Below are 7,568 nucleotides of genomic sequence, written 5' to 3' on the forward strand. Positions count from 1 at the left end.
TGAAACTAATTGACCTGTGATCGCTGTTACCTAAATTGCCCTGTATTTCCACATCTGTTATCAGGTCTGTATTGTTGGTAATCAGTAGATCTAGTAATGTTTTATTTCTAGTTGGTGCGTCTACCATCTGACCCATAAAATTGTCCTGCAAGACACTAAGGAACTGGCGAGCCTTAAATGAATGCGCGGTTCCCTCCGCCCAGTCTATGTCTGGATAATTAAAATCCCCCATTATGATAACACTTCCCATCCTTGCTGCTAATCCAATTTGTGATAGGAGATCCGTCTCCACTTCCTCCCTCAGGTTAGGGGGCCTATAGCATACTCCCAGTATTATTTTCCCCTTAGCTTCATCCCTTTGAAGCTCTACCCATAAAGATTCCACCTCCTCCCTAGCCCCCTCAGTGATGTCATCTCTCACATTCACTTGTACATTATTCTTGATATATAGGCATACCCCTCCCCCTTTTTTACCCTCTCTGTCCTTGCGGTATAGGGTATAACCTTGAATGTTTGCCAGCCAATCATGAGAGCTGTTGAACCAGGTCTCTGAAATTCCCACAAAATCCAAATCCTCCTTGTACAACAGTATCTCTAGTTCACCCATCTTGTCCGCCAGGCTCCTGGCATTGGTGAACATGCCACATAGTTTAGACCGGTCGCATATTGTCCTCAAGACCGGTTCAAACAACAGAAGATCCAACAATGGAACAATTACTAACGTATTCAGAACTAGTGGAAAGGGAGGAAAGGAGGAAACGTCAAAAAAAAAAAAAATCAAAAAAAAAAAATCACATTCCTTTAGTGTTTTGAGAAGCGAGAAGACAACGAGAGGTAAACAAGGTAAAGAGGGAAGAGAAAAGGGCAGGGAAAAGGAGAGAGGAAGAAAGAAAGGAAGTTGACTGCTCCGGGGCCAGCCCAGGACCCTAGCCATGGTAGTCATGAAGGATCATTCCTCAGGGTTCCAGGAGGGACTCATCAAAGCCTGGAAGAAGAAAGTGATCCACCCAGGGTTGCCAGAATTTTGAGGTGTTTGGGAATTTTATCCTGAATAGTTGCTTCAGTTTAGCTGTGTATAATAGCCTGGGTGACCCTATGTTTAGTTATCGTCTGTGTATTGTAGCCTCCCTGGCGGTATTCCCGAGTGTGGCTCGGGGTTACATTTCAGCACCATCAGCGGTAACCCCGAGCCACACTCGGGATTGCATTGCAGGATCCTGGTGCGGTATACTTATCTTGTCCCTAGGATCCTGGGATGTCCCCCCGCTGTGTCTGCAGGCTCTGTCCTCCTCCCAAAGCCTCTCTGTGCCAGGCTCCGTTCCCTGCGCGCGTTGTGACCAGGGCTTTTTTTCAGGGGGAACTTAGTGGAACTCAGTTCCACCACCTCTGGCTCTGACTCTTTGGGGCCTGCTCACCACAATCACTTGTAAACACAGAAGTCCGGTTTCTGTGTTTACAAGTGACAGCTCTGCACTCTGTGTGTAACCCCCATGAACTTTGTACTCTGTATGTAATGCAATCCTGATATTTAATGCCCCTTTAAGACCCTTCTACTGTTTGTGAAATATGACCACACCCACTATTTGATGTGATTTGGAGGGTGTGTGGGGGAGGGGTTTTGGGGGGTCGTCGTTGAGTTCCAGCACCTATTGTTTGAGAAAAAAAGCCCTGGTCGCGACGCATGGGGCGGAGCCTGGCAGCGAATTCAAAAAAGTGAAAAATCATAACACATACAGTACTGTAATCTTACAGATTACAGTACTGTATGAGATTATTTCACATCCCTTTTGTCCCCAGTGCTTTGTCCAGTGCCCTGCATGCAGTTTTATATGATAAATACTGTTCTTTCTGCCTGGAAACTGGAGATTGTCCATAGCAACCAAAAAGTGTCCCTTTACGTCAAAAGTGGCTTTAAACCAGCTAGAAAACAGCGATAATAAATTAGAACACTTGCAGAATTGAGCGATAGTGAATTGTGGGGAAATTTATTTTATTATTATTATTATATTATTATTTACTATTTAATTATTTATATATTTATTTATTATATTATAATTTCTGATTTTGTGTTTCAAACTTCATCATACCCGGGATGTCTACTAGACTCTTGGTGAACAGATATAAAAGTGTGTTATTGCTAAGAATTTCAGGCCTACAATATAAAACGCCAAATTTCTATGCAAAATAATTGTACTGCTTTGAGACGCAAAAATCTGAAATAATCATACCGCCAGGGAGGTTAAAGGCAAAAATATGCACACATTTTTATAATATATGATTTTTTTTTTCCAGTTACTCTGGCCATACAATATACAATTTTCTTTAGGATTTAACAAAACCATATTATATGAGGCCAAACACTTTCAATTTGTATAGACCATTTGCTGCCTGCCCACAGTACTTTTACCAGTACTAGTAGTACGGCGCTGAGCACATGCACGCTGTGTTACCCTGAGCCACACAATCCTGTGACTGCTGCGTGCCCCTGGAGGCACACCAGTGCTCTTGGTACCCGGTGCTGTGATCGGTATGATCCATCTGCTCCTACTTGCTCAGTATCTCTCGGTTGATCCCTACCAGGACTGTTAAGTATATGATGTGCATTATGAAATTAATTTTGAACCTATTTTTACACTATGGAGAACAATGGGTGGCCAGTGTTTGGTAATGACAACTTGGAAGTTGGAACTTAGAGGTCCCTTTATGGCTAGTCCATCAGTACTACCCCGGGTTACGTAGAAATCCTTCTGAGCTATTGGGTGGTTGATGTGCAGTCCCTCAGCTGTCAACACAGTAATTAGTAGAGGATGATCTGCAACTCCATACATGCTCTTAAATATGTTCACATTTTATTGTTACTCCATAAAAGACAAACTAATATAGCAGATGTTAACGCGTTTCAATAATAATGGCCTTGTTCACAACCCTTTATGGCTAGCTCTGCTGGCTCCATATGCGCACTGGGTGGCCTTCACTGGTGTGTGAGGGAGGTACAATGAGCACTTCATTTGCTACGTGCTTGTTAAAGAAAGTTGATGGACTACCACCATTGAGGAAAGGACCACAGTGCCCCTTATACTGTATATCATTTGAGCACCACCATTGTCTTGTCTGGAGCTCTTAAAGTTGGAATGTACCATTTAGGAACTCTGACATATTATCCCTACTCCTTGGAATTAACTATTTAGGGATACATACCAATGACCCACATGTTTACTCCATTGTTCAAAGTTTTTGCTTAAAGATCATCTATATGCACAATTGGTTACTCAACTCATAAGAGATCACCCTATCAGCCATTTCAAAAAGTGAAACTCCTATATTATATACAGGCAGACCCCAAGCTACAAACGGGTTAGGGACTGCCGGTTTGTTCTGAAGTCGGATTTGTTCGTAAGTCGGAAGCGCATGCACAGAACGGCAGAGACGTCGTTCTCTGATGTTCTGTCAAGTAGCCACGCATGCGCAGACGTTGTTTTCCGATGCCCTGTCAAGTAGCCACGCATGCGCAGACGCCGTTTTCCGATGTTTTCCAATGTGCCCGCCATCGAAAAGTGGCCACGCTTGCGCAGAACGTCACGCCGCCTCCTGTTCGCAAGTAGGAGTTGTTCGCAAGTCAATGGTTCGTAACTCAGTGACCGCCTGTAGATTCATTAGACACAGAATGATATATTTCAAGCAATTCTTTCTTTTAATTTTGATGATTATGGCTTACAGCTAGTGAAAACCTAAAATTCTGTATCTCAGGAAATCAGAATATTGTGAAAAAGTTCAATATTGTAGACTCAAGGTGTCGCACTCTAATCAGCTAATTAACGCAAAACACCTGTATAAGTGTATAAGTTTCCTGAGCTTTTAAATGGTCTCTCAGTCTGGTTTAGTAGGTTACACAAACATGGGGGTGACTGCTGACTTGACAGTTATACAGAAGACAGTCATTGACACCCTCCACAAGTAGGGCAAGTCACAAAAGTTAATTCCTAAAAAAAGCTGGCTGTTCACAGAGTGCTGTATCCAAGCATATTAACCACTTAAGCCCCGGACCATTTTGCTTGCCAAAGACCAGAGCACTTTTTGCGATTCGGCACTGCGTCACTTTAACTGACAATTGCACGGTCGTGCGACGTGGCTCCCAAACAAAATTGACAGGTTGACAGGTTTTTTTCCCATAAACAGAACTTTATTTTGGTGGTATTTGATCACCTCTGCGGTTTTAATTTTTTTGTGCTATAAACAAAAAAGAGCAACAATTTTGAAAAAAAAACGCATTATTTTTTGCTTTTTGCTATGATAAATATCCCCAAAAAATATATAAAAAATTTTTTTTTCCCTCAGTTTGAGCCGATATGTAATCTTCTACATATTTTTGGTAAAAAAAAATAAAATATCGCAATAAGCGTTTATTGATTGGTTTGTGCAAAAGTTATAGCCTTATAGCGTCTACAAAATAGGGCATAGTTTTATGGCATTTTGCACTAGTAATGGCGGTGATCAGCGATTTTTATTGTGACCGCAACATTATGGCGGACGTGTCAGGAAAATTTTGGCGTGATTTTGGGACCATTCACATTTATACAGCGATCGGTGCGATTAAAATTGCATTGGTTACTGTGTAAATGTGACTGGCAGTGAAGGGGTTAACACTAGGTGGCGCTGTAGGGGTTACGTGTGTCCTAGGGATGTGTTCTAACTGTAGGGGGGATGGGCTAGCTGTGACACATCACTGATCACAGCTCCCGATCACAGGGAGCTATGATCAGTGACAGTGTCACTAGGTAGAACGGGGAGATGCTTGTTTACATTAGCATCTCACCGTTCTTCCTCTCTGTGAGACGATCGCGGATATCCCCGTGGACATCGAGTCCGCGGGACCTGCGATCCTACTCACGGAGCTCCCGGTCGGGCGCGCACGCCGCCGGCGGGGCGCACGCGATGGCACGGAGGCAAATTCAAAGGGACGTACAGGTATGATCATTTGCTCAGCCGTGCCATTCTGCCGACGTACATTGGCGCGCCGGTCGGGAACCGATTAATGGAAAGTTGAGTGGAAGGAAAGGAGGAAAGGAGGAAAGGAGGAAATTGGGAAGGAGAGAAAGGGTCTTGGGGGAAAGGGGTTGTTGTTATTTTAATCTTCTTTGCATGGTATTAGGTTTTCTTAGCAAAGCACATTCACTAAGCTCTAGGGAAATGGGCTGAAGTACATCATCCAATCATGTGTAAGCAAAAGTACTTTTTCTAAATAAAAGTTTCTTTGCATGTGATTGGTTATTCTTTGCAAAGTGAATTCTCTAAGCCTATTTGCCATTATTAAATCAACCGCACTGCGTTCTAGATAGGTTTGCGGATTGACTGTTCGTCCGATGTAGCCTGGCAATGCCGTTTGCTCATGGTCTCACAGGTGCTTTTTCCTTTCTATCTGTTTAACCAGGCTGCATTACATAGTTACACCTCCTACCTTCTCTTCTTTTGTGATAGAGGGATACAAAGAATCTGAACACAGCATGTGTGCATCATCTATATGTAATTAATGTGAACAAAGAATTTGGTGGGCTGGGAATAGGAAAGCAGACGAACAATGCATGTGTTGAGCCTTCCAAAAAAATAATTAGGGATGACCTTTAAGCATTGGTCACACACAATAAGCCATTATAACCTCCTATTTCATGGTGGACTAAAGAAACTATATTTCCAATTTCATGTGGATTTTAGCCCTTGTTATGGATCGGCCTTTTGTTGCATGTTTGGTATATACTACCACAAAAAGAGCCTGAAAGCCTTCTATATGATTATTATTTATTTTTTTTTTTTTTAGTACATAAACACACATCTAACTGAGAACAGCTACAGTGTGTTTCTAAAAAAAATATGATTTCCCTGATTTTAGCGTGCCAACATTTTACTTATTGCATTAAAGTGTTACTAAACCCAGTAATATCTTCTTTTTACATTAAAATACTGTCACTTAATACCTTTTTGGATGTTTCTTCAGTGCTGAGAGTCTAGGAAATTCAGGTTTTCACTGCAGCCTGTGTACATGCCCACACGTGTCGATATCATGTGACATGGCTTTCTCTGAGAACAAGAAACTGCGCTCCAGCATAAAAGACACAACTGAGCATGTGCAAGTAAGCTACTCTGCCTGTGTTAGCTGGCCTTCCCCAGATAGACAGTGCAGGGGGAGGGGGGGGGATCTGTGCATACAGGATAAAACAGCCTTCTTACACAATGAAGAGGATTAACCCCTTAAGTTCCACAGTGAGTATAACAAGCGTGTTATTCTGCATATACAGACTGATTTTACTGTTGTGGGTTTATTAACACTGTAAAGTGTAGAATCCTTCATATCGGTATTTGCCCCAATGTATATTAACCATTTAAGGACCGAGCCTCTGTCTGAGATTTGTTGTTTACAAGTTTTTTTTTGCTAGAAAATTACTTAGAACCCCCAAACATTAAACATTTTCTTTTCTAATACCCTAGAGAATAAAATGGCGGTCGTTGCAATACGTTCTGTCACACCGTATTTGCGCAGTGGTCTTACAAGCGCAATTTTTTTTTTGGAAAAAATACACTTATTTGAATTAAAAGATAAGACAACAGTAAAGTTAGCCCAATTTTTTTTTTATATTGTGAAAGATAATGTTATGCTGAGTAAATTGATACCCAACATGTCACGCTTCAAAATTGCGCCCGCTCGTGGAATAGCGACAAACTTTTACCCTTAAAAATCTCCATAGGCGACATTTAAAAAATTCTACAGGTTGCACATTTTGAGTTACAGAGGAGGTCTAAGGCTAGAATTATTGCGCTCGCTCTACCGATCGCGGCAATACCTCACATGTTTGGTTTGAACACCGTTTTTATATGCGGGCACTACTCACATACGCGTTCGCTTCTGCACGTGCGCTCATTGGGACGGGGCGCGTTTAAAAAAACATTTTTTCTTATTTATTTTATCTTTTATTTTTTATTTTTACACTGTTTTTAAAACAAATGTGTCACTTTTATTCCTATTACAAGTAATGTAAACATCCCTTGTAATAGCAAAAAGCATGACAGGACCTCTTAAATATGAGATCTGTGGTCAAAAAGACCTCAGATCTCATATTTACACTAAAATGCAATAACATTTTTTTTTTTTTTAATTGTCATTTAAAAAAAAAATTTAAAAAAAGGTCCTTTAAGAGCTATGGGTGGAAGTGACATTTTGAAGTCACTTCTGCCCTGCATTGTTATGGAGACGGGTGGGGGCCATCTTCCCCTCACTCATCTCCATGCCCAGCAAGGGGGAAGATCTGATCGCCTCTGCCGACAGATCTGGTAAGCGGCGGATAAGGATGGGCTTCATGTTCGGGTCGAACATGAGGTTTTTTTTGGGTGTTCGCGGCAAATTCAAAAGCCGCAGAACACCCTTTAAAAATCTATGGGAGAAATCAAAAGTGCTAATTTTAAAGGCTTATATGCATGGTATTGTCATAAAAAGTGTTTGGGGACCTGGGTCCTGCTCCAGGGGACATGTATCAATGCAAAAAAAAAGTTTTAAAAACGGCCGTTTTTTTCGGAAGCAG

General features: G+C 41.6%; 1 protein-coding gene across 1 annotated transcript in view; it reads right to left on the reverse strand.

Moving 5' to 3' along the window:
• Positions 1 to 6,097, reverse strand: part of KYNU (kynureninase) — a 244,663-nt gene extending 238,566 nt beyond the window's left edge. The window contains exon 1 of the mRNA XM_073634233.1: positions 5,970 to 6,097. The gene's annotated coding sequence lies outside the window, so the exon portion shown is untranslated. The remainder of the gene's footprint in view (positions 1 to 5,969) is intronic.
• Between the last annotated feature and the right edge of the window lie 1,471 nt (positions 6,098 to 7,568).

This window comes from Aquarana catesbeiana, linkage group LG06 (assembly GCF_042186555.1).
Source record: "Aquarana catesbeiana isolate 2022-GZ linkage group LG06, ASM4218655v1, whole genome shotgun sequence".
Lineage (NCBI taxonomy): Eukaryota > Metazoa > Chordata > Amphibia > Anura > Ranidae > Aquarana > Aquarana catesbeiana.